Below are 26,252 nucleotides of genomic sequence, written 5' to 3'. Positions count from 1 at the left end.
TGTTGCTTTTCCTTAGTAACCTAATCAAATTTCATCTTCAAATGGAGGTTTTTAAAATTCTGGCTAAATCATGGTGAACTGATTTTGGCTGGAGTATTACTAAGCTATAGAGGAAGTATTATAAGTATTTTAAAATTATTATTATTTCTAGTTATACTGGATAAGATTCACCCCTTTATTAGACAAGGATCATGCTGACAATTTGACATAAAAGATATAATGAACATTATTGTCACAGAGATAAGCTTCATTCACATCATATCAAGAAACGTTAATTTTTATGTAAGATTACCCCCAGCTATTTTGCTTGTTCAGGTATCTAAATCCACAAAGCAAGTGGAAAGCATTCCACAACATGGGGCTATGGAAAAAGAAAGTGAGTCAATAACCAGATAGAATTCCTACTGATGTCAATAGGTATAAGCAGAAGAATACATATTTCTAACCACAGTCTAATAGACCAAGGTTAGTACATATTAATAAAAATGGAAATATTCCTTTCACAAATCATCTGTTAGTTTATCAAGTTTTTGATATGACTCTACATTTGATCAATTCCTTTCACCAAATAATTCCAACAAGAAAACCTTTCTCATTCTTGAAAATTGCTGTTGATCATGATACTGTTGATATGAAATAGCAGTTTTCTCTGGCTTCCCAGAATAGACAGTAACAAATTAAGCACATAATAGAATATAACTATTAGAAAAATAAATGTAAAGAGCATATTGTAGATTCTCAAAGGAGGGAAAGTTTGCATAAAACAGTACTGTCTATATAATCTCCAACTATAGGGCTAATATATACCAGATTTCCACAGGTATATCTTCTTTTCCACCTGTAAATTTTGTTAAAATATTAAAAAAAAATAAAAATTAACCTGTTAGAGGGTACCAGATGCCTGTGTCAGAGCTGTGAAACTAATTCTGACTAAGCTCTCATACTTCTGGAAATTTTCAGAGTACACAGTGCTGAACAGCAGAGTACAAGTGGAACAATTTTGACACTTCCTGAAAACTGTGGGTTTTTTTCACAAGTGTTGATTTATGCATACACAGTAAATATAACATCTTTAGGAAATATCAGACTTATGGCACATTCATCACAGTTACTCATATTACTTTTATCATTATATAATTAATCATTAAAGATCCTTATCTGCTTATACACAGGAAAAAAGTTTTGTCATGAAAATGACTACTCTCTGTAGTTCTCAGATACAGGCAAATATGTGCTCTGGCTTTTCTGTTCTCAGTTAGGGGTAGTTTTTTGCAAAGCTTTCGAATTTCTGACCACTCTCTAATACACTTTGAAGCCAAAAGAAAGACGCAGCACTAACAGAGACACAGCAGTTGCACAGCAAGGGCACAGAGCACCTCTGTTAATGACTACATGGGGATGCTTGAAGGTAGGGCAGTGATGGTCTCAGTACAACAGAAGGCATGTTCTCTGTCATTGACCGATGCAAATGTCTGTGGCACAGAGGACATCTCTGGTGGGGAGGACACACCTGTCCAGGTCTGAGGCTGGAGAAATTATTGTTGCCTCTCCTGTGGCCACGGTAGCAGGGGCCTTCTTTGTGCCTTGGTCACAGCCCTGAGTCACCAAGTGAAGGAACTGCAGGAGGAGGTGAAGGAACTGCAGAAGGAGGTGAGCAACAGTGTGGGTTCCTGATGACACGAAAAAAGAAAATATCACACTCATCATTAATAAGGGCAAGAAGAAGGATTAAGGTACCTGCAGTCAGCCAAATTTTAGTCTCTGGAATGGTTAAAGAGTGAATCCCCTTAGTAGCTATTGCTACTTACGTAAAGGATAAGAAGATTGTAGGAATGACCAACATGGGTTTAGCAAGAACAAATCATGTCTTGACGAGCGAGGGGAAGCACGCGGCCGACTCAATATGAGTGATAAAGCAAGCTTCGATTTATTACGGCGCGATTATGTCTTATATACAGTTCCAGTTAATTATGCCTACTAGTCATCTGCTGATTGGCTAAGCTCTAAAGGGTTACATTTTCATACGTCCTCCTACTTGCAGTTTCTGCGGATAGCTAGCTACATATTTTTTTTTCCTCTCTTGTCTATGCGAATTCCTCAAAGTTATTTACAACATTAGGCACAAGGTCAGTGTTTTTCTCAGCTTCCTTATCAGCATGCCTCAGCGCAGCTGCAAGGCCTGCTTCAGCTAACTTACGCTAACTTTGTTTCACAAAGATCTTTAAGGGAGTCATGGCCATGATCACACAGCCATTCTGCAACAATGTCTGACTAATCTGATTGCTTTAGTTGATGAGGTAACTGGCTTTGTGGACAAGAGATGGGCAGTGGATTTTCTACATGCTAGCTTTAGTAAGGCCTTTGATACAATCTTCTGTAGGCTCCTTATCACCAAATTGGTGAGTTACTGACTGGATGATAAAGGTGGGTTGGAACACTGGCTTGATTGCTGGGCTTAAATTGCTGTGATTAGTGGTGCAAAGTCCAGCTGGCAACCACTAACTAGTAACATCCCTCAGGGATCTACATTGGAGCCAATACTGTTAAATGTTTTCATAACTACTTGCAGTAGAGGGCACTTTCAGCAAGTTTGCAGATGACACCAAACTTGAGGTTACAGGACAGTCAATATGCAGGGCAAGACAGCTGTTCAGAAGAACTGGAACAGGCTGGACGAACAGCTTGACAGGAACTTCATGGAGTTCAACAACCCAGATGCAAACCAACTTTGCAGAATAGGACCTGAGGGTCCTGGCAGACACCAAGTTGAACATGAGCCAGCAATGAGCCCTTGCAGAAAAGGTGGCTAATGGTGTCCTGGGCTGCATTAGACAAAGTATTGCCAGCAGGTTGAGAGAGGTGATCCCTCTACTCAGCACTGGTAAGGCCACACCTGGAGTGCTGTGTCCAGTTATGGGCTGCTCAGTACAAGAGAAACAGAGACAAACTGGAGGGAGTCCAGTGAAGGGCTACAAGGATGATGAAGTGATTGAAGTATCTATCATATAAGAAAGGCTGAGAAAGCTGGGACTGTTCAGCCTGGAGAAGTGAAGTCTCAGGGGGCACTTCATCATAATATATAAATATCTGAAGGACAGTGCAAAGAAGATAGAACCAGACTCTCTTCAGTGGTGCCCAGTGACAGCACAAGAGGCAATGGGCACACACTGTAGCACAGGAGGTTCCCTCTGAACATCAGGAAACACTGTTTCACTGTGAGGGTGTTCAAATACTGGAACAAGTTGTCCAGGGAGGTTCTGGATACTCTTTTCTTGGAGATATTAAAAAGCCATCTAGACACAGTCTGAACCAACTCTGGAGGTCCTTTCCAACCTCAACTCTTCTGTGATTCTGTTAAAAGGCAAATGTGGAGTCTTGCACCCATAATGGTGCACCCCATGCACCAGTACAGGCTGAGGGCTGACAATCTAGGAAGCAGCTCTGTAGAAAATAACCTGAGGTCCTGCTGGACAACAAGCTGAATGTGAGCCAGCCATGTGCCCTTCCAGCAAAGAAGGCCAACAGTACACTTAACTGTGCATTAATAAAAGTGGAGCCAGCAGGTTAAGAGAAGTGATCCTTCCCTTCTGCTTGGCACCTGTGAGAGCCCATATGGACTATCATGTCCATTTTTGGGGTCATTTCAAGAAAGATGTTGGCATGCCACAGTGAGACACAAAGAGGGCAACTAAGCTGGTCATGGCTGGACCACATGACTTATGAGGAGAAGCTGGGGGAATGGGTTTGTTCAGCCATAAGAGAAGGATCAGGAGAGACCTTATTGCTGTTGACAACTGATTGGAAGATAGAAGAGGGAGCCAGACTCTTCTTGAATGTACATGGTGATAGAACAAGAGGCAATGAATATGTGTTGGAACAAGAGGAACTTTCCATCCTTGGTGGTGTGTGAAACTCCACTGTACACGGCCCTGGGCAATGTAATCTACTTAGACCTCCTTGGAGCAGTGGGTTGGTTGGAACTAGATGACCTTCAGCAGTCCCTTTGAACTGGAGTTATTCTATGAATCTCTGGTAATATTTATTTTCCATTATATCAAGATATTTTTCTGAAGTAATTCTAGAGGAAAAACTGGAGAAGAATAGGAAAGGTAAGCAGGACAGGAAATGTCACTCAAGTCCTCATCCATTTTCCACTGTCAATGGCAGGACAGAAGTTTTTGCTTATGGTCTGAAGATGGTAAGTGAACAGGTTTACAAAGTCTGATACAGCTTATATGGAAAATGCTATGGAAACTGTAAGACAACAGTGAAACAGACTATGTACAGAATTATCCTACAGCAAGTAAAATAATAAAATTTCCTTTATGAATTCCTTTATGAATGAAAAGCATCCTTATTTTTGTATAGTTTTAGGATGTATAGTCTTAGATTTAAAAGTAAAAAATATATGTTGTTTTTGCTAAGAGAAATAAAGAAAATGACCCAGGGAAGTTCAAGTCTTTTCTACCTTGACCCATTCACCTGAAATGCTACCAATGGCTAGAAAACTCCTAATAACACCACTCAGAACATTTGAAAAAAAGAAGATATCATGATATATTAAAAGGAAAAGAAATAATAACTGGGGGTTTTATATCCTTTTACATCCATGTTGCACCTATTTAACATTAATGACTAGTAGCATTGCAGTTATGACTGGCAGAAGAATCCTTATAAGTACGTAACCATTCCAGCTCCTTAACTCAAAGATTGAAAAGACTTTTTCAGAACTGCTATCATATTTGACAAATACGGGAAAAACAGGACTGGACATTCCTGACTTATTTTTTATTCTTCTTCTTTTTTTTTTTTTTCCCCCTTTAAAATGAGATTCAATATATATACTTCTTTATAGTATGTAATTTTTTTTTCAGATTCCTTATACAGGAGGAAAAAAAGAGTAACTTTTGGTTTTGTTTTTTTTCTTGGTCACCTTTAAGAAAGCAATTGCTCCTATTCGATATCTTAGTATTTTCTAAGGAAAATAGGCAAGAAGGACCTAAACTCTTTGATAAGCAGAAATTATCTATGACTACAGACATTCACAGACAGTTGGCAGACAGACAGATTTTGTTATTCTAGGTATGAATACCAGTACTGACAAGTAAAACCGGATGTTGAGTTCTCCTGCCCTGTACATTGAGTAATAAATAGGATACTAGGTATGTTGCCTTACAGATTATCATATTGGACTAAATATAAAACTGATAAAGCAAATGGAATATTGCTTTAATAATTATAATTGCTGAGGATGTGGCTAGGGCTTTATTCAAGCAGACTAAAAGGAATGGTATCCTAAGAATATAATTTAGAAGAATAGAAACTAAAAAAGTGTGCTAGACAAAAAACATATACAGTCCAGAATACCTCGGGAAAAAATGCTGACTTGATCTATTGAATTGTCTGAAGGATGGACCCAGTGAAATTAAGAATACAGCCCTAACTCCAATTTTAACTCTTAAATATGAAAACAATGCAACAGGGACACTGGATACGGACAAATAACTAGCCCAGCCATTCACAATAAACAAAATTGATATTATTTCACTTTATTTGCAGAAGACATATCAAACCACTGCGGTTACAGAAAGATATCACATCTGTACCTCTGAAAGATATGTTTCTAGATGAGGAATAAGAAATGTTTGAGAGGCCTGTGCTAAAAAATGTTGCATTTGTTATTCTTGACTTATATAACTACATCAGTAAATTCCATAAGATACAAATCTGTCAAAAAAAAAGACATTACTTATTTTGTTAATGTTATGAAAATGTCACTGTTCAAAAAGTCTGGAGCATCTGAGAAGTGCCAAAGAGTACTAATACTACTCCCAGTGTATCTACATAGATAAAGAGCTGCTTTAAAGTCAATGCCTTATACAGAGACTTGGCGGATGTTCCATGAAGCTGAAGGAAAGCATAGCTTGTACAGCATGATTAATGGAGACACAGTGGATATCTGAGAATCCCTAGTGATGATGGAGATACCTCACTGGAGAAAGACAAAATAATGCTTTGTTAGTGTAGGTTAAAAGCCCTTTACACCAAGGTTAGAGAAATTACTATAGATACAAGAGTAGGTTTGGTTTTCAATTCACATCTCCAGGAATAGCTGGAGAAACTTCTACATTACAGTAATTCAATATTCATTTTTAAAAGCATTGCAATGTGGTTTATATTAGAGAAATTTCTGAACTGCAGAATATTATTGGCAGTTCATAACAAACAGGTAAAAAGATAAGTGTAAAGGTGCTTTCAGTAAGCGTCACATGTATTGAATTCATAAATCAAGTATCATTTGTTAGGCTGAGGGTCAGGCATGCAATGGAGACACATGTATGCATGAGCAACATTTAATTGAAAAATCAATGTATATGTTTTAATCATTGTGTATAAGGAAATATAAAACAAAACAAGGATAGTTCCTAGGTCAATCATTATTTACCAAATAGAATAGCTATGCTTGAAATACCATTAGCATGAAGTTAGCAATGTGAAAAGGATACAGAATACCTCAAAACACATGCTACCTGGGTGAACCTCTAACTCTGATGAAGCCAATGACAAAACTCCTGCTACCTTTCAGGAAGCTGAGATTTCATCTCTAACATTTATTTGCAGCCCTATCTTCCTGGCAGTTGTCAAAATAAACCTGTATGGTACCAGTTCCTGTTCCCATTCCAGACAGCATAGCCAAAGGAGAAAGAAGCTTATGTTGTTGCAATATGATTTTTGCAAGCCATGGCATAAAATGCACTGTGACTTTCAGATTGCAGACTGAGACTGACCACTGATAGATTGGGAAAAAAAACAACTTTATTTTTATGAGATCTTAATAGATCTGACATAATGACCACCAAAAACCAACATACAGTGAGAATAACATAAGTATAGGCAAGCAATACTTTACTGGGTATAGTCTACGCAAAACTCTATCCTAGAAGACAGAATTCTGAAGGAAATAATTCTGTTGAAAAAGTTGAAACAAAACTGTGAACAGCTCTGAGTATATTCTCACATGCCCACACATATTAAATATTTACAGCTGTTATAAATTGTTTAGACTATGACTTTGATAGTGTAAACACTTTCCTTGCAGTTTGCTATCAGACTTGCATTTTAGTAATGATGTTTATAGAACATTTTATTAAAGATATTAAAACTTCTAAACAGCCAAATGTGGGGAATGCATCTGCAAAAAAACCCATAACACTAAACAGAGAATTACAAGCATATACTGGAAATCCATTAATAAAGGGAATTGGGTATCTGTTTAAATTAAACATTTATCTTTCACTGTTGGTGGCAAAGGTTTATGTCCGACACTAATAAGAAGAGCTAAACTATTGGCCTCATCAGTTGCTTGAGTAAGCTGTCTTAAAATAAATTTCATTACCTCACTGGCTAGCAAAACATTCTTTACAGGAACATAATCTATAGTCCTCGCGCTATTGATGAAATTATTGATACTAATGGAAACTTCGGTCTAAGAAATACAGTACTCAGTGCTAACACCCTATGAGAATTAACACATAAACCCATGGAGATGGTTTTATCATTACACCTGCAAAATGGACTTCTTAGCAGAAACTGAAAAAAGGCGATGAGTAAGCAGAGTTTAAACATGAAATTCCGATCCTGCAAGATGGAGTACAAAATCTTACAGTAGAATTTCTTTGCAGGATTGTGATTGTACAATGAAAATATACTGGTTTGTTATATGTTCTGACATATACTAGAAAAGCTAGATTTCCCAATGCGGTAGAAAATACCTAAAATAAGGCACTGCCACAATATTATGTATTGCAATATGTAAAGCTTTTTGCCTCTTTAGTTCATAAACTGTCAGTAAAGGTTTACAAAAAGTTCTGACTGGTTATCAGTCTATGGCCTATTTCCTGCATAATTGTTTAATGCTATGATAGTTCCCTGCATCGCTCTGTAAGGAACTTGATGCTCTTGAATAATTTTCATGCATGCCAAGTGTCTCAGTCATGCCTTTCTGTCACAGTTTCCTAGGAACAGAAATAGAACACCAAGGGCCTGATTTTCTGAAATGCTAGCCGTATACCTATGTAACTGCATTCCAAGGCAGCTGCAGATGACTAACAGTTCAGAGAAATCAGATTCTACTTCATTTCAGCCTTCTTAGCTAAAACTTAAGTACTACTTAGGTGCTTTTTCCACTCAGTGAATTAACATTAACCCAAAGGTTAGTCATTATTATTGGCTATCACAAATATTTACTCATCTCTGCTATAATATCTTGATTAACAGCCTATACATATTCTCCACTATAACAAACAGATATTTTCCTTCTTGTCCCACTCAATAAATCTGTCTACTCCCCAGCAAATATGTCTTGGCAGCAGTCCAATCATGGGAGTCACTAACAAGATGGTCAACCAAATCACTCTTTGATACAATAATCACATCTCAACTTGGCAGTCAATCACCTATCATCCTCCTCAAATGAACAAATGAAACTGCAGAAGAAAATACTCTTGGGCACCAGCTTGCACTGAAATGGTGGCAACAGCTGGTCCAGCAGATGCTTCTCATGTGATTCAACACCTGTGCATTTGCATTTCTGCAGTAGGCCATGTTAATAGATATTTCTTTCCTTTTATTTACAAAAAGTATGTACATACAAAAATCCTTTGTTCTGAAATAGTCTTGTAAATCTTAGTACTGCATGGAAACATTTAGTCATGACTAACAGACACACCCATTTGGAAATCTGATGATTTAAAAATGCACATTTCAGGAGCTGGACTCAATGATCCTTGTGGGTCCCTTCAAATTCATGATATTCTATTGTTACCGAAATCTCGGAATGAAGAACTTGTCAACACCAATGTGATGTAGATAAGCAGACACTTCTTTATTAACAGCCGGGTGCGTGAGTGGTTCCTCTCACGATCAACGCACACCAAGTTTCAAAATCATACACCATATATAGAACTTATTCATGCATATTCATTAAGTATTCATGCATAATCATAGTATTTCCCGAAAATCATACTCTCCTCCCATATCCGATTCTGCACAGTAAAGGTTAGAAAGGTCCAGAAACGGGTCTGGGGTACGATTTGGGTAGGTGGTATATGAGTCAGTGGTCGCAATCTCCCCCTGCTGGAATTACCTTTTACTAAAGTTCACGGTTTCTTGGCAGGTAACTGTAAACTGTTCCAGTCGACTCTCCCCAGTTCCCATTAATCCTATATTCTGACATTTCAATACACTTTCTACATACAGGAGACTAGTCAAATACAAAGAAATCTGTAAAATCCCAAATTTGTTACCTAAGTTTTAAACAATGATTCTAGCCCATTCTTCTGGCCTTGGTACAGGGCCGTACAAAGGATTTCATAGCAGCTTTTGCTGTGCAAATACAAGTTTCATTAAAATATATTTCTTATTCCAAATGATTTTATAAAATCAAATAAAGTCAATTAATTCTAAATTATTAGCAGATCTGTAACACTATGATTCTATGACTTTACATTCCATGAGTCAGATCTGTCAGAAAAAAAGGAAATAAAGATAAATCACGGTCTTTCATTCATCAGAACTGCCTCCCACAAGAGGATGCCAGGAGACGAGAAGAATGTTGTATAACCTCACTTGTCCATATTGGAACTACTTCTTTTCCTACTACCATCTCCATTCCAGATGACTACTCCTGCTCATCTCTCTCATGGACCGTTTAAATCTTACACGTTTCACCACTGTTATGGAAAGCACTTACTGGAGTATTTCTTAAGGTTGAGATCAGACTAGACAAAGTGAAGATCACAGGATGGCACCTGGAATTCTTAATTTCCTAGAACTAAGCTTTTCCTTTGTCCTATTTTCCCTTGTTTTTTCTTTCTGTAAAAATCTCACATCTCATGAAAATGCAGGCAGCACAGACCTTGGTGGAGGCATTTATAACTTAACCTGTGTGTTAGCAAAGTACAAACTAAAAGGAGGTTTTTTTCTATGCATATAAATGATGTCTGAACTCTGTTGCACTCTGAAGTGATAAATCAGCATCACAGTAAGCAGTGACCTGGTAGCCAAAAGGATTTAAGGCTTACCTGGCATTTTCAGTGGTTTTTTTTTTTTGTTTATAGCAAAACAGTAGTATTGCTGAGTGAAAACAGAAATTTGAAATTATGGTTTGAAATGTCATTTCCTATTGCTTTCTATCTAATTCCTGGGATAAAAATAAAATTGTTTAGATTAATAAATAATTCAAAGATCTATATAAAACACTACTTTTAAAATATGTCTTTTTGCTAGGTCTTTTGAAAATAATGTTAAGAGTTATTGTTAATAACTACATTACTTTTCAGAAATAGTTTAATTTATAAAGAACCCATTTTGCAGGTAGAAGACTGTTACCTATTTCCAATACTACTCAGGTAATAATACTCTTATAAAAAACCCCAAAACTATCTCAGAATGGTGATATTTTTGAGAAAGAGTAAAAAGTATATTGAAAATGAAAAGGAAACAAAATGGAATTTTTCAGAACAGAAATATCTTGACGTAGAGTGAAATTACATGTCTTCCTGAAGTTCTTAATGTTAACTTCCACCTTACTAAAAGAATGTAGTACATCACACATGAAAAATGTGACTATGGTGTCTGGAAAACTGTAGATCACTTTTAAAAATGATGAGGCCCTAAACCCCGTTAAGATTGTCCATTATTCATTTAAGGGCTTCTGCTTTGAAAATACATGAACTCAATCTGGGACAGAAGCTCTGCCTCAAACATTCCTTCCTATCTGTCCACAGACAAAGACACAGCGATTGTTAGCTACTGTCTAGACATTTGATGACCTCTCTGCTCTAGAAAGAAGTGACTTGTCAGTTATCACATTTCTTGCTGATATAGTTAAAATAGGTAACAAAACTGAAACAGCCATGAAAAGATGTGTCAAAGGAGATATGGACAGCTCAGTGATGCAACTAAAGTATATTCTAGCACTCAGGAAAAGCAAGAACAGCAGAGTTAAGGAAGGAAAAAAATTACAAAGCACTTAGTGTCATAAAGTGCTTCTCATACATTTATATAGGAGATTATAATTTCAGAGTCAGCTTTTGCCAATGTTTTTCACATTCTGTTGTCAAATGTAATTTCTAATATTTAAAAATCGCAGTGGCTGGTAGAGGCCCACTATGAATGGCAGCTGTATATGCTGTTTCACATTGACTAAGTCAACTACATAGTTAATTAACTAAGGAAATTGTAATAATAATTTCCAGTGTGATACTAATGGGAAAACCTGCAACAAGAAATGCCTATCCTTTCACATTTGTCCATCAGATATGCCTGAAATGTACAGTAAGTTTATAAAAAGAAAACCTCATTCCCTATTTAAACTTTTTTTTCTTATAAAAATGTAACGTTTATGGTAAAATCCTGATCAACATCAGACAGAACCCTGTTCTTAACTCCACCACAAAAGCCCAGTCACATTATTAAATCATCTAAAGATATATATTACTAAGTACCTATCTGAATCTTTAAACAAATACTTTTGTTAAGCCTGATTCTAAGACTCAGATCATCAAGGAACTTAAACATCTAAATCAATGAAATTCCTAAGTTACTTAAATACTTTGAAAATGTTTTCTGTAAACTCTCATTAACTGTTAGTGATACTGGAAAGTCAATTTGGATAACTTTAAAAGATACTAAATGTGAAGGTTTACTGAAAATTAGTCACACAATTGCCAGCAAAGCTGGACAGGCAGAATCACTAGGGAATCCTAGAAAACTAGGCCTTTTTGTCTTTCAAGAATTGAACCTTTACTATTAAAAGCAGATTGTCAGTGTAAATACTAAAGCCAAATTTCTCTGGTATTATGTCTTGAACACTAAATGAAAATGTGAATCAGGGACAATATATTAAATTCTCTGCTTTACTATGCCTACTTATAAGATGTAGTCAAACACTAATTTGAAATCACTTATGATGGGTATAGTAGTTGTGCTTAATTTTCAGTCAACAAGGAGTAAATTATCTCTGCATTTATATGATTTAAAAAAAAAAAAGAATATTAATGGTTCTTCAGAATAGGGTAAAACTCACTCCAACTCAGAAAGCCGGAAAAATGCCTATGAACTTTTTAGACCTCAAATTAATTGCAAATGCTGTCAGAGTTGCTTTGTGGAGACCAGCTATAGCAGTAAAACAGAGCCAACAGAGTTGTTGATAGAGGAGAGGGACTTCAGTGTGTAGCTATTACCACTTTGGGAATACAGCATACCCCTGGCTATCTTATGTCAGGGCTATTTTGAAGAATTCTATTGACATAGCTATATTGGTCACAGATGGATCATTCAATGATCTCTATATAGCATAGTTTCAGCTGGGAGAAGCTACTGTCGTACAGTAAGATATGTGGTCAGACTGATGATGTCTTTCATTTTGACTGTGAGTGTTTCACTGCTTTAATATAAAGTGCAGCTATCTTATCTAATTGTATCATCTCATGACCTCTCAAAATTTCTTTAAGAAAAAGAATCCTATATAACTTCTTCATTCTTATTTGTTCCTGTTATGGTTAAATTAAAAATTCTTCAGAGTAAAATACTGACAAGGAAGATTACTGATCCATTTCCTCTACATTATTTTAGGTACATTATGTGATTGTAAAACAATTTTTAAAATGGAAATAGAAATGTCATAATTAGCGTTTGGAAAAATAGAATTTATGATTGCAGCATAGGTTGACATTAGTTGGAGAAGATGACTTGGGATTCACTGGTTCAGCACAGATTTTACACTCAGAAAATCCATATTCTCTTTATCTGAATTTCAGCCATGTGACTTGTGCTGAAGAAGTTGCATCAGAACCATAACCATTCAGCAGCATTGGATCTCACTGTTCTGTATGTCTTTAGTGTAGATTTCCACCTTTTAAATAAGAGTACTACGGTGTATCTACACAGCCAGCACATTTTGAAACAGTTACATGGTACAGAATTTCTGTCTCCCACTAAACAAGACTAATTAACCTTCCAAAAATCTCTGTAATATTCCCTTCCTGAATGCAGCTATCAAGTGTCGTAATTGCATCTACAAAGGTTAATAAAGCAAAAACACTTCCCAAACAGGAAAACTATCAAATAACATTCACCATTTAGGAAGAGGTTAGGAAAGAGTAATGACAATTATTAGAGATTCACAAAACATGGTCTGTGTGGACAGATTTTCACAAAATCCTAAAAAAACCAGAAAGGGTAGAGACAGAAGTGAAAGATGAAAAAAAATATTGCAGTCTACAAATACATCACAAAAAGTAATAGTTTGTTTTTCATGTCCATGTTAGAATAAGTAATGGGTATTATTATTAATAATAAGACAGGTAAAAAAGTAAATAAGACAGGTTGCAATCACAAAGAATCATGTATGAAATGCAGAATATGAAATATAACTTCCTAATAATGAAAATAAATTAGACTGAATGGATTTCCTATGAATCTCTATCATATTGATCCTTAAAAATTCGAACTAGCCACAAAAGACATCATTCTGTCATTCTAAGAAACTGAGTCTTGAAATTCTTAAAAGCAAACTTATATTAATGTTTTGAAAACAGACCAATTGAAAATATAGGCTGATGCATGCTCCCCAGTCTAGTGGAAGCAACTATTGGCTTTCACATGCAGAGATCAAATGTGCTCAGGCATGAGTTTCCACTTTTTGTTCAATTAGATTTGATCTTCAGATAGCTTCAGACATGCTGCAGTCACCAAAATTAGGGTGGCTTTAAGTGACCTACCTCATGTAAAAAAATCCTTTGACAAGTGTAAGCTCGTCTGTTCAACTTCTGTGTATTTTCATTACAGGAGCCATGTTTTCATTAACCACTTCTATTCACAATGCTAAATATCTTGTTCCACTATTCAGGCTGTTGGGATACCATCGGGATCTGGTAGATTCAAAACTGAAGCCAGAATGGTGAATATCTGTCTCCTGGAGAAGCTGCTAACCCTTACAGGGCTTACAGGAAAAGGCAGTAAGCAAAATTCACAAAGGTACTTCACAACTGAAATGCTCTGTACCATAATACCTAAATCTTGGGAACCTTGTTAATTCAGAGGCCTGTGTTAGGCACCTAAATTCTTTCTAGATGAGTGGGTGAGGCCGAGCAGCCTTAGAATGGGATCCACAAGCAACTGGCTGAACAGGGGGTACCTGTTCATTAACTGGAAATGCTGTTCTGCCTATCGGCTCATTCACAAAAAACTTAGGTATTTCCAGCATAAAACTGCATTCCATAGTACAACAATGCCCTCATTTTACAACAGAGCAATACTCCAGATAGTTTTTTTTAGCTTAGAGAAAACCTCATACAGCTGTCCTGCCTGACCCATCCATAGGCTTTTATTATTTCCCTATTAGCTGTTCAGAACACCGGTAAACATCCATTTAGTGAAAAGTTTATTGCACTTGATATTAATTAAATTAGGGATGGACGCTGATTTAATTTCTATTGTAGCTGCAGACAAAAAATCTAAAGAAAGAAAAGCTTTTATTAGCTTCCTGCTCATTGCTCCCTGTCATTAACATTTCCTGCTTCGTACCTCTGAGTCACAGGCAGAGTCTGCCCTAGATTTTGCACAGGAAGTGGAGTGTTCTATCAAGAAAGCCCTGGGCATTCAAAAAGGGTAGCATTCAGGGCACAGATCTGAGCCAGAAGATTAACAACAAAAAAACTTCCCTAACCTGATGTCTACAGTGTCAGTCTGTTAGGACTTTCGAAATTTACTTTAGTCTGTAAACTTCCACTGTAACACGCCAATTCCTCTCTTCTATTGAGAAAAGAAGATATCTTTCCCCTCTACCTTCAATTCTTCATGAAGCTATCCATGTCCCCAACATGAATCTTTTGGCATAATTTTCAGAGAATGATTTTAAAGCAAAGGGATACTTTTTAGAAAGAAAAAAATACTTTCTTTCATGAAGACTTGCAGGTTCCAGAAACTTAAGATCCAGTAAGTAAATTTAGCCCTTTAAAACATAACATTTTTTGCTCAGGAGAAATCTGAACAACTTTGGTCTCTGTTTCCAAAAATTCTGAGCTTTCTTCAGTTCAGGTTCCAAACCTGAACAATTTTTCCCTTTAACAGCTGCTCCAAGCTACTGTGCCATTAGGAACTGAAACAGCAACCTGTCTCATGTAGGTAGCTACACAGTTTTTCTACTAAGACAGCAAGGAGGGAAAGTGTATATGCTTGGAAAACAACAGGGACCAAAAATCAGGAGATAAAAAATAGAGCACAGAGTCTGAAACAAGGATAATAGGCAAAGATAGTAAGATAGTAAAAGTGTGAAAAGTGGATTTGAAGAGAAAGAAATAAAAATAAAAGGGAAAACTGCAAGTCAAAAGTCAGTGGTCAATACTAAAACCGACTCTTGGACTTTACAAGGAAAGAATGAAATGAGGTGCCAGTGTCAGTGTGAAATTTGTCTAAAGGACACAAAATTAAAATGGGCAGTTCTAGCATATAAGGAATCAGTCACTAATATATCTATATGCACACATGAGGATCAATGGAAATATATATTAGATTTATAGTTGAAATCAAGATTAAAGCTTTTACAGGGTGTGACAAAGGAATCATTTAATGACATTTTATGGCCTATATTATTCAAGAAGTTAAATTACATTATTATAATGGTCTTCTCTTGTCCAAAGACCTGAAATGGATATAATATTTAGAGATTTCTTCAATAGAAAACTGTTGGTAAGCCATGCCTTTCTTTCTGGGATATGAGGTTGCTGGTATGTGCATGTTGTACCTCTGATTCTGGAAGCTAAAACATGATATCAAAATATGTTGATTTTTCTGTGTTTTCCTCAAAACCCTTTCCTTAATCATCTTCACCAGGGAACTATTGGAATACTAATCCAGATAGACCTTCTGCTAGACCTGGTTTTAATTTTTTATGTTATATTTTACGATCTCATTTGCTATGAGACTGTTACAAAACTTCACCATACAAGTTGGAGAGCACAGGTCACCCATTAATTCCAATGTCTATCATTCCTCTGCTCATTTGCCTTCCATTTTCTAATTGTCGAGGAGTTGTACAGGGCAAAAGTTGAGTCTGATATCAATACCATCCTTACAGGGGTGATGATTTACCTAAGGAAAAAACCCAAACTGTCAAATAAGAAAGCTGGAAAGATACAACAGAGTAGGTTTTCTATGTTGGACACACCGTTGACTGGGACATAATAGAATTTGTACAGCTTTGATCATGCAGTATGTTGGCTTTCAGGATGGTTTTCAGAATAAAATGGTAGAGATCACCTTATTCCAGATAAGTACGAATAAATTGTGTCATGCTGGTCATCAAAAATGCATAAGCAATATTATAAACAACTAATTGCAACAAATTTTTAAATGAGATCCAATTGCTTTGAAAAACAGGGAAAAATTGTGTCTAAAATCTAAGGAGGACATTGAAAAACAGAAGAGCCATTGGTAATGCATTAGAAAGCAAAAGAAAATGAGGCATGTTTTTCTTGTAAAATGAACATGATTGTGATTAATTAATCTGATTTTTATAGCCTTAAAGGCCTGTTTTAGTCATCAAGCCTTGCATACCTGAAAAGAGCATTAGGAACAATGAGCCAGAGAAGATATGATTAAGGCCTTCCCAAATATTGCAAGGGTTTCCTTGGTTTGTGAAGTTTTATCAGGCATAAGGGTTTTTTCTTCATAAAATAGAGGAAAATAGGTATTTGAGTTTATAATGCAGATGAAGAAGTCTCTAAACCAAATATCCATGCAAAATGCATGTACAACATGTCTGGAAAGAATAATTCCTGTGTATTAGATTCCTGTCGTTTAAGATCCTAATCTCTGGAGAGGAATCTAGCTTCCATCCCTATCAAGTGCTCTCCTGAGATGCAAAAGCCATAGTTTTAAGATTTCTAAGCCAAGCAGAACATAGGAATCTCACTTCCTGGACAAAGCATTTCAATACTGAAACCTTTAATAACTTCTTTTTATCCTTGAGGAGCAGCATTTTGGAAGGAACTTAGGTCTGTCAGTGTGAGTTAGGTATATTGCTAATGTGCCACCTGAACCAGCAAAGGAAATACCAGGTCTTGAGATATCTGCAAACCTTCTCACAGGACTATGACCAATGTAGAGTACTGACAAGTCTGAACTTACTGTGCTTCTGATCCAGCCATACGCTCCTCATACACTAACAACTTCAGATTACCTTGACTGTTCATTACTCTTCATGTAGTTATTGCTTTTGTATTTCCAGTATAGCAATAACAAATGCATATTTATTACAACAAAATGACAATGTCTTGCCTAAGCAGCAGTGTGATTTATTTCTGTTGTTCATGACTTGAATCACCAGACTGATAGGTAATTAAAATGTGCAGCTTGCTGTAAAGCAGAGTACTGTCATTCTAGATGAAAAACTATCAGTCGTTACCATTACCAGACAATGAAATTTGTATTAAATACGTAGGTTAATCAAGAATTAAAACAAAACAAAACAAAACAAAACAAATAAAAACCCCCAAAGTAACTGCCTTTAGAATTACAAAATGGCATAGGGGATTGGTTTTTAAATCAATGAATCTACTGCTTAAACAAGCAAAAAAATTTAAAAATTAGCCATCCAGAATATAGGTTAAAAGTGCAAGTTATCTCACTTAAGGGATACCAATAAATTTACATTAAAATATGAAACATAGATGGCAAGCAAATTAACTTGCTGGGTACAGCTATACAGTAGTGCTGTGATATTGAAATGCAACTGTAAGGTTTCATATTAACATATACATTCATCTCTACATGTAAAATTATAATTTGACTGATCCATGTACAAATCTGCAGTTTATTTTGTGGAAATTTAGCAGCATTCAATGCTTATCAGCCAACTGAAATTTGTTGGTTAACCCACAGCTTCTTACTTTATCCTAGGGTTTTCCTTTCTGTTTTAGAACTTATCGTCTTTGTTATTCCTTCATTGCTTATGAAGTTATTTTCTTCTGAAAGTGGTTAGAAAGCCAATCATATAACTGTAATCTACATGAGTGTGTCTAGCTAGTGAAGCATCACATTTTCTAGATGATAATTAAACTATTTTTAAAAAGTAGTGTTAAAGAAAAAGCCTCTGGCTGAATGCTTGAGCACCACACAACCAATCACTACTTCATTATGCTGCTTTTAAGTCTAGAGAACTGGAATTATGATTGAATGACACACTTCACTTCCAGAAGCAAATTAGAAAATGATGAGCCTTGGAATTCACCTTCCTAATCACTGTTCATTTTTTCAAGGAAAAACCCCACAAAGTTAGATCTTTACGTAAAGGATTCTGAAGTAAAGGTAATTGACTAAAGCTGGAACCACTAGAGTATGATGAAAGTGAGAGAAAAGGCAAAGCAAGGAGCAAAATCCCAAAACAGGTAGCAAAAATCGGGTGTTTTACTAGAGTATGGAACACTTTATGTAAATTAAAAGAGCAAGCGAGACAAACATGAGAGCTATACATGTGTCTATGACCATTGAGACAAGTAAGAATTTGATCTGGGATTGAAAACTTCCCAAGAAAAGTAGGGATCTGCAGTGACATTGTGTCCCCACACAATTTTATTGACAAGGATGTTTATGCTAATCATTAAATTAATTGTACTTATAGCAACACTGTGCCTAACTTCTCACAAGTCTAAAATCTAAAATCAGATCAATGATACCTAAACAAGCTATTCTTTCTTACATCAGCTAATGCTACCTGTAGTTTGTGATATAGGTCAGTGATTTTATTTAATAAGCTCCATAAGCTCCACAATTCTTCAAGTAATTAACCTTTAAAAACCTATGATTGTCATGAGGTTTTGTAGACTGCATTTTAACTCAAGTAAATAGTTGTGGCTAAACTGTACCTTTTAAATGAGCTAACATTGGGAAAACTGGTAGATTCTTAAATATGTCATTGTCCTTGGGTCCTGTGGAAATCTTCTGTGTTCACCTTAGTTAGTTCTTTTTTCCCCAGGATTATTACAGAAACATAAAGATGGCAGGTGAATGTAGAGATTAATCCATTAGACTGCACATGCTTCCATTTCAAAGTTTGTTAATTTTCTTTCTCCTTTGTCAGTTTTAATTTGTCACTAAACCCAAAATGAAATAATTGCACCAGTGTCTAAGTTCTGTTGCATAGTCAAGGTTTTAGTGCAGGTATAAAATTGGCTTTTGGATTCAACTGCCAGTGGTTAAATGATTACACAGTAACAGATGTTGAGACAAGGCTCCCGACATGTCAAATTAAATCAAAATCAAAATTAGATCAATCACAATTTAGTGTTTACGCACACAGGTAAAATACCTTGTAACATATCTGTAAAGCTACTGTTTGCAGTATATCACAATTAAATGTAATCATTACCTTTGGAAACAAAACCAAGAAATTATAAACTGTGAAATTATTTAGACTTAGACTTTGAAATACCTTTTCCTTCTAGTAAGTCCCTACCTCTTTTAAAAAAGGACTTTACAAAGCACCTGTCTGTCACATTAATATTCTATGCAATGATTAGGCACCAACCCTATCAAAGTCATTCTAACCTTTCAGAACTCTCTTTGGCTAGTTTCCCACATTAGTCATAAAAACAGTACAAAGTCTACTTCCATTCAGCCTTTTACAGCTATTAAAACAAATTAGAACATTTAATTCACACTTTGACATCCTTACAGAAGAGAGTGCAGGCAGAGGCATTCTCAAGGCTTTTGTAGACATCAGATTGAATTCCAAGGCTAATCCATCTGCATAATGAAAAGAACATCTTCCTTTCTGAAAATAGCTATGAAAACAATAGGATCACATATTCATATGAGTTTCTGAAAATAAATGGAAGGACTGTGATACCAAATTCTATTGCTGTAAGTCTTACTGCTGAGGATAGACAGATTTTGAAATGCATTTAAACATGAAGACAAGTAGATAAACCCTAATAAGACCTTCTATTGAGATTCCTAACTTTGACAGTAGGAATTAAATTTTTGCTTGTTTTAAACACTTTCATAATTTTCCCCAGGGATCTTATCTATGGAATAATCACATTGGCATTACCATTTTCACCCTTATGAATATGAGTTGCTCATAAAATTAAGAGCTGTTGAATTAAGACTTTATTTCTAACATGTAAGTTATTTTAAGATTAATTAGTTAAAGATCCATTAAGATTGTGATAAAATTGCCAATGTCTTCAATTGAATCAAAGCTAAGTCTACAATGTAAATGTAATGTTTGCTCTAAAAGATGCAACAGAAATGTTCATCATCAAAAATATTTGCCTTACTTATGAGCTGTCCAAATTAAGTTAAATGTAGTGCTCCTGCTAGCTTAGGCTCTCTGGGCACCCTTCAATTCATGCATTTGTGTATGCTGTGTGACAATGCTGTTTAGTGAGATAACACTGCCACATAGTATCACATTTCATCATCTAATACACTGTATCGTGGCTAAACAGTTCTTTGTAGCTATTTGCTAGTTGGCACTTTACCACGGAGTTCACCAGGAGACAATACAAACAAGTAAGGAACAATAGGCATGTAACTTCATTCTCCAATTTTCTTACTGCTTTGGTGATAATAGATCATTCTGTTGCTGAATACAAGAAAAAGAATTAATAATTCTTGTCTATGAGATAGCACTGTATACAAAGTAGGTCAATATCAGACCCATTAAAAAAAGTAGGGAGACCAAGTCACAAAGACTTGAAGTGGCTGGTTCCAAATTGTTCAGGCAGCTCATATCAAAAAAAAAAAAAAAAAAAAAAGTGGGGAACTCATACTATTGTAAAGTGTCAGGTCAGCAGCTTCAAAAGCCAAGCCTTTGTCATTCTGAAGGCAAAACAATGTTGCCAGTTCTCTGAGAAGTTGAAATACATGGTGGTTCCAGCATTTTGATACAGAGATTAAGACATGCTCCTTTCAAGTCATCTGAACTCTGGTCCCTTCCCATCACACACATAGCCAAGACCTCTAGGTGTATGCAAGGCACATGAGAAGTTAAGCTCAAGACCTCTAGGTGTATGCAAGGCACATGAGAAGTTAAGCTAAGGGTCAGATGAAATTCATTTGGCATTTCTCAATCATTATTTCCATTAGAAACTCCAGATACAACAGCAGTAAAACTTTCAAGGGAAAATACATTCATCTCACTGAAGTTTCTTTCAGGAAGATTTCCACTTGCACATAATACATAGTATAATACTATTCTTTAACAATAATGGTTTGGTTTGAGCATTTTTTCCACTGTAGTGTTGTTTTCTGCCAATGTCTGGTAGGAGTGGGGTTTTTTTTCACCTGCTTTACTACATTCTTTGTAGATGAATCAGTATGTTACATTTCCCTGCTGTGGGTAGTAATAATAAATAGGTTAAATTATTGTAATAAAGATCAGAATGACAACAGATCATTAAAAAGACTCACAACAGTAATCATCTGGTTGTGTATGTTATTGTTAAGACCCAACAGATGTGTCTTTGTAATCAATGTATATTAGATTAATCACATTGTATAGTTTTGTGGTTTGACAGAAGTTTTTCTCCATCATGTATGTGCTCTGCCTCCACTGCATTCTGGAGGCTATACAATGTCTTGAACTTGTCTAACTACACCTCTGATTCACAAGGCAAAATGAGATATTTACATGCACAGCAATTAAAAATGCTCAGTTAAGGGTTATTATTCTGAAATAATATCTCTCTATATATGTATACCATATGTATTTTGCTAGTGACACAGTAAAACAAGATTTGTCTCTACAAGACTATCCTTTATGAAAAATCCTACTTCAGAAGTGAATAGAAACAGTATCAAAGCACTTTCTATCCCAAAATAGACACAGCTGTCTCTGAAAAAAACATTAATTTCACAGGGATAAGGAAAAGAAACCATAGGTGTTTATATCACAGTTCCACATATTCTAATCTTCCATTTCCAGGAATCCAACCTAAAAGTTCCAGGACTTCCCTAATTCCTATTTTTCGTTTTGCGTAAGTATTTTCTACTTCAGGGTTACCACAATATGCTGAATTCATTTTTCTTCCTCTTGACCTCCACCTGTCTTTGAAACTTCCTCTAAGCAGCTGAGACTAGATGTGGCTTGTGTGTGGCAAGTCCTGCCTACATGAACCAGCTGAGAAGTCTCCTCTGTTGTAGTGAGCTCCTCAGCAGCTAAATTAAGTAATTCAAAGCTGCTTTGTCCAACCATAGCAGTGCAAGATTGTTAAAAGAATCTGCTGAGGGGAGATTATGTTTTGATCATCCCGATGAGCTCAATGCATTCATTACAGGGTTTACTGACATTCTTTGCATTATAGAGATTTACAAACCCCACACCACTTCTATTTTATGTAGTTTACAATTCATAATTTAAATTTGGTAAAGAAATCCAGTTTATTTCTAATGTAAAATAAATATTTCAAATTCAGAAGTGATAAGAAAGAAAATAAATTAAATCCACATGTACGTATCCAAGGATAAAAAATCTAATTTGACATCCAGTTAATTGAAATATCTGAAATAGTAGAAATTTCAGTGCTGTAGGTGAGTCAGACTTTGAGGCAGGGTATCTGGTCTATAAGAATCAGTGCTCCTGAGACAAGACAACTTCAGAAATACAGTTTCCAGAGACATTTAAAAGCTGCTTCACAAATAGCCATTGTGGAAATGGCTCTGGTGGCATTGTAAGAGGGTTCCTTGCAGCTGCTAATGATATATATGTAGTTGTATAGATATTCATTGGAATCAAGGACCTCCACAAACCTCCATTTAAGAAAGAATGAATAGTTTAATATGATGAACACAGTATTGTAATGCTTTTTCTAGCCAGACTATATTAATAATGAAGGGCTTAGCTTTCTTCCACTATGCCTTTTAAAGAGGTTCTATGGTTCCTTCTGCTCTGGACAGAAACTCAGATTTTCTGAGGTTAATCAGTGAGAGGCAGGTGCTGATGTAGCCTTATACTATGTGGTTCAGATCTCCTTCTCTGCCCCCTTGAAGGCCTGTCTTTCATGACTATTAAAGGTCAGGATGGAACTCTATGTAGTTTGGTTAAATTATTTTTACACTTTATTAACAGCAGTAGTATATTCCTCCTTTACTTACAATTATGCCTGAGACTATCACTAGCAAAAAAAAAAGAAAAAACAAACAAACAAACAAAAAAAACCCACCCCCCCAAAAAAGGCAGTAACAAACAAAACTTATTGTATGCTAACTAAGCACAAAGAATCCTGCCTAATAGTATGAATGTAAACTCAATTATACTGTACAATAGCATAGTAATGCTGCGGATCTCCAACTAGGCTCCTGCTAAAAAGGAATATAACCTTATGAGGCTGCAAAGTCAGCACTCTGCTCCAAAGCAGCACACTGAGTGCCTGACATCTGTAGACTGAGAGCATGGATGTCAGTTCTCTCCCACTTCATAGAACCTTCATTTATATTCTCTAGGAGGCACTGGGTTCACATGTATATGAAGGTCATTATGATATTCTTCTAATTCAACAGCCTTCCACAATAATCAACTACAAAAATTTTAATTAAGTTCCTGATCCACTCATTTTACTCTAATTTGTTTTTATGGTATATTTGGCATATTAAAGGTTATTATTCATTAAGGAATTTTCTTTTGATCTTCTGTGGCAAGTTGGTGAATATTCCACCAAAGGAATTGATCCTACGATGATCGCACTTGAATTTCTTTTGTGGTATCAGTCCTTGTAGTAATTATCTTTTAATCACATACATAACTGAAGAGTATATATAATAGATAATGAAGTATATATATCCACATGTAATTATATATAATAGGCTATTATAGATATAACTGAGATATATAAACTCATGTCTGGAAAAAATCCACAGGCAAACTCAAGAATACCTTACTGTTACCAGTCTCCGGCTTCTGATTTTCTGAGTAAATAGACCCTCTCTAGAATGGTCTTTTAAAATAAGTCTGCAAGAATGATGAGAAATAGAACAGGTTAATGACAGGTGGTTCATTTTTACTGTATTTTGCTTTGGTTATTATACAAATAAACGCTCTTGGTGTTCAGCCAAGTTTGGGCTCTGCAGCAGGGTTTATAAAATTGATAAAGCTGGCTTCAACCAGGGTTTCTGTCTCTTCTTTCTTTCTTACAGAGGTGGGGAGTGGTTTTTCAGCTATAACTGCATCTTCTGGGATCTTCAGCCCTTGGTTCAGCTCGTCAGGGTGTTGGGGACTGCTGGCGTGTTCAGTTGAGCCTCCTGTCAGAGCCTGAGAGGATCCATACTGCAAATACTTTCAGTCAACGAACTGTAATTTTACAAATACCTGTTTCATTCTAAATATAATCTATTGCTTCTACTTAGAAAAGATAAAACAAAATTAAAGCATATTAAAACATTCTGTGACTGCCTGACTTCAGAAGTAAAATGACCTTTCTTCACTAGCTCAAGGAGGATTAAGATAAAGTGACCCAAGACCACTCTACATCTGAATAAAAGCGTCCATACAAAGCTTTAATGCTCTGTAGCAAGTGTGTGATAGTTAATTTCTTTTAAGTTCTCCTCAATGTCCTGTGCCTTTTTAATGTTAATGGCCTTGTTCCCCCATTACAAACCTCTTAAAAAAACTCTCATGATTTACCAAGGTACTTAAATATGTGGTTAATTTAAAGCACATAAGTGAGTCCATTAATTACAATGACACTTCACTTGCCCTTTAAGTTAAACATATGCTTTCTGAATTGTAGCCTGAAAGTGAGTCTGTTCACAAACGATGTTTTTGGGACATCATAGTTCCCGATCCTGCAGGGTGCTGATCACTCTGAACTCCTAACCCTCACAAGAGCAATAGCAGGTTGTCAAAATTTCTTAAAAATTCACAGCACCTAGCAGGAAAAAATCTACCCTCTACCAGTCAGCAAAATCAAGGCCTGATTTACATGTGTCTGCCTGCCTTCACAGTTTGAGGCAATTTTGTGCTTACAAATCATTGACCTGAATGTGAGCACAAATATTAGCCATTATCTAATCACCCAAAGAATATTTACACCTGTTATGAATTATGCATGCAGAAATTCAAGCGCAATTATTTGTATATGCAAAGTTGAATACACAAAAAGACCATTTCTTAGAACCTAGGACAAGATGTTAAACTCACTATATTTTATACAAGTACCAGAATATTGAATATTTTATGTCTGGGTAAGAGCATATGCTTGAAGTGATAAAATATGGATTAATACAAGATCCCTCACATAGGAACAGGATAATGTTTCTTGCCTGAACTTTTTTAATGTATTTGGTAAATTTACTCAAATAATACAATAGATTTTCATTAAAGTATTTGTATTTGTATATGCGAACTACTGTTATTAAAAATAAGATCTTTAAAATGTCAGTTCTATATAAGCATCAGAAAAAGAATCAGAAATCTGTAAGAAAGTAAAATGGTGGAAAAAAGCAGAAAAAAATATTGAATTAAGCTAACAAAATTCTCCAAAAGAAAGAACATTTACTAGGATGAACTGTGGTCTTCTATGTTGCTTCCATCGGTCTGCCTGTTACTGCAAACGGACAGCTATAACAGTATGAAACTAGGAAATATTTTTTTTCCCCATCATTTCTTTGCTAAGGAGGTAAGTCAGAATAATGTTTATTACCAGATAAGACAAGGGAAAAGAATTATCTATGACCTCGTGTCAGTTGACAAGAAGAGATCAAGAGGGAAAAAAAAATGAACAAGTAGAAGAGGTGGAGAGACTTGCCAGAAATCCTACACAGCTCCTCCAAAAGAGTTATGCTAAGGACAAAAAAACCCCCACATTTGCAAACAGGGATTCCACATTTCTTGGCTGTGTAGTTGAATCTCTGATGTCCTGTCTTTGCATCCTGTTCAACTCCCTGCTGCAAATTTACAGCAAGAGCCTGCTAGTGTAAATGATTTGATGTAATTTTAGTAGTGAGAATGAATCTGGCCGTTCAGTAACTGTTGATGACTAAGCGAAGAACAGTCTCAAGATAACAACTCACTTCTTTATATTCAGTCTGAAAATAGGAGTTTGACTTCAGACATGTGAGAGGCACAGCTAAGCAAACGTGACCCAGATTCACACTTTTCTGTGCTATGAATTTTGTTTTCCTTGATGCACAGTGAGCAATCTAAGCTGTTCTAAAAGACCTTAGTGATTAAAAAAATATAGTTGAAA

Source organism: Falco cherrug, chromosome 3 (assembly GCF_023634085.1).
Source record: "Falco cherrug isolate bFalChe1 chromosome 3, bFalChe1.pri, whole genome shotgun sequence".
Lineage (NCBI taxonomy): Eukaryota > Metazoa > Chordata > Aves > Falconiformes > Falconidae > Falco > Falco cherrug.
This window is presented reverse-complemented; position numbering follows the sequence as displayed.